Raw genomic sequence first — 2824 nt, forward strand, 5'->3', positions numbered from 1 at the left:
CTCTTTTGCTGAACCGCTAAGGGGATGTAAACACACCAACATCGATTGTCAAGCGATGGTGGTGGGGGACAAACACCAACACACAAACATACACACACACACACACACATATATACGATGGGCTTCTTTCAGTTTCCGTCTACCAAATCCACTTACAAGGCTTTGGTTGGCCCGAGGCTACAGTAGAAGACACTTGCCCAAGGTGCCACGCAGTGGGACTGAACCCGGAACCATGTGGTTGGTAAGCAAGCTACTTACCACACAACCACTCCAGTGCCTAAAAATATTCATGAGCTTATCATCACCAACCATTCCTATTACCCAGTTAGGTTAATGAGAAGAGGTAGGGCCAGGTCTGTGACCCTCTTCAGGGACTATGAAAGAAGTGGGATGATGGGAGGAAGTTATCCTCACACTGGAGACCTTGTCTAAATACTTGTAGTGGAATGGACTCTGCAAAAGGCACCAGAGACCCAGGTGATGGTGTTGAATCAGGCCGTGAATCTACTCCTCAAAGAACAAAGAGTCTCTCAGACAGGCTGCCACAGGATTTCTGCCTACCAAATTTTACTCACGGCTTTGGTTGATCCAAGGCTATCATCAAAGATACATGCATTTGATGTTTGGTCAACATGTTGCTGACCTCATTATTTTTGTGAACAATTATTATTATTGGTATCTATGTGATAAGCCTAAAGTGGTGAGCTGGCAGAATCCTCAGCATGCTAGGCGAAATGCTTCGAGGCATTTCATCAACCTGGACGCTCTGAGTTCAAATTCCACTGAGGTCGACCACCACCACCCAAATTTCAGACTTTGTACCTTTAGAAGAAAGGATTATCTATAAGATAAGTTGAATGTGTGCAGAGTTATGCCGATTAATTCAAACACATGCACCAATATGTGCACACATTGATCGATTGCCTTTTTCTCTTCTTATCTTTTTTCAGTTGTGCTCTAACTCAACTAAGTCATTATCCCAGTAATTATCATTATATTATTATTACTATTATTATTATTAAGTAAATGCGTCGGGACCTCTGTATTTAAGTAGTACCGTTAAGGGTACCTCTATATTTAAGTAGTACCTACATTTTGATCATTTGGTCTGCTTGATCAATGTTGAGCTAGGTCTGAACTATATATAACAAACTATCAACGAGCCAACAAGGGAGCCATCTTTGTGGTCGTTTGGTTTGCTAGAATTAGCAACCAAATCTTGCTCAAATCGCGTCATTTCTCTTTAAAAGACAGGGAGGACACATTTGATAATGCAGCTCTAAATGCGCTATGTATAAAAAAAAATAAAGACGGTATGACCACAGCTGGAACCATAGGTCTACAGGATCGGAGGTTGATTCGGGGCTATCATGTTATTTAGCCCCGAAATAACATGATACATAGACAAACGTATACGCACAAGCCAACATTGGTAACGTCTGCCTGTTGCTTGAAGCGCTAGAAATAACAGTCAAATATCTTACGAATTGTAGATTTAAACAAGAAAGACACAATGGATAATGAGTTCTCGATATAGTATGCCTCACATTAGAAAGACAGGATGGTCGTGGTTAGAGTATCATTGATCAACAGGTTTGCTCGATCAGAGCCAGATCAGATTAGGTTTAGACAACAACTGAAAAGGCAACGAGATCAACTAAAGATAACACCCAACTATCTTAAAATGTGGAAGGATACATTGACTAATGTAGTCGTAGATAGACTATGACCAATAAGAAGTCAAGATGGTTACCGCTGGATCACCCTTTGATAATAGGTTCACTGGATCAGGGTTGATCGGAGGTTAGATCCTGCGTATTCTTTCCTTTCGTTACAGAGTAGCATGTGATTTGTGGGCGATTTGGCTGCTATTTCTAACAGCTAGAACGAACAGGTAGATGGACCACGTAGAGGCCTTCATGGTTGTTGATAGCTCCAAGTCAGCCCTGATCGATCAGATTTAGATTAAGGCATTCCTGCCGTGGCTACTTCATCAATACTGGAAACATCTAGGACTGCATTATCTAATGGATGTCCTATTGTTTTTTTTTGTTTTTTTTTTTGCACACAAAAGAGTCGGTGGTGTAATGTAGGTTATGTCCGCCCTCTACAGTAGTCAAATTGGTTGACCCTTCACTTTAAACGTATCTTCGACTGCATCAAACACATGTATAGGCAGTGGCCGTTCCGTGCGCTTTCCACACTCCACTTGGGCGGAGTGTGATTTTAATGGTGATTTGACTGCTATTTCAACCACATTCTAAGAGCAGGCCTGGACAACCTTTTTTTTTGACGAGAAGCAGGCCGCATGAGACATACCTCATCCTAAGGAGAGTTTGCATGCATGTTATTTAGGTAAAAAAAATTATCTATTTTTTTTTTTTTGTTAGGCGTGCCACTCAGAAAGTCTCACGAGTTTCCCCGCATGTGGGGCCCCCCCCCCCGCGGGCCGCAGGTTGCCCATCACTGACGTAGAGATTTTCCTTCTTTCTTCGTAACGATGAAAAGAAAGAGACGAAGAGAAAGAGGAGGAGAACGAGGGGGGTGGATGGCTGATGTGCAAGTGGCAGAAACGACTGGTCATGTGACCGGGACCACGTGATTCGAATCGGCCATGTTGTGCTTTCACAATGTTATCGTTTTATTGTTATCTCTCTCGTTATTCTAGACTTTAAAACAACAACAACCGTCTTTGATAATAATTATTACTACTTCGAAATCACAGTTACATTCCAGTAAGTCTGCCATTCTAATTTTACGGTTCTAAACCTCTGCATTTTATGTTTTTTTCCCCTGTTCCGTACACGTCTACGCGTATCGCAGC

General features: G+C 42.1%; 1 protein-coding gene across 3 annotated transcripts in view; it reads left to right on the forward strand.

The window, feature by feature from the left end:
- Positions 1–1510: 1510 nt before the first annotated feature.
- LOC106877733 (E3 ubiquitin-protein ligase RNF13) overlaps positions 1511–2824 on the forward strand; it is a 73332-nt gene continuing 72018 nt past the window's right edge. For 2 of the 3 annotated variants that reach the window (XM_089337543.1, XM_089337542.1), the window contains exon 1: positions 2538–2735. The gene's annotated coding sequence lies outside the window, so the exon portion shown is untranslated. Of the gene's footprint in view, positions 2736–2824 lie in introns of all 3 variants that reach the window. The other variant, XM_089337544.1, reaches the window with a different exon arrangement.

Source organism: Octopus bimaculoides, chromosome 19 (assembly GCF_046866305.1).
Source record: "Octopus bimaculoides isolate indiv1 chromosome 19, ASM4686630v1, whole genome shotgun sequence".
NCBI lineage: Eukaryota > Metazoa > Mollusca > Cephalopoda > Octopoda > Octopodidae > Octopus > Octopus bimaculoides.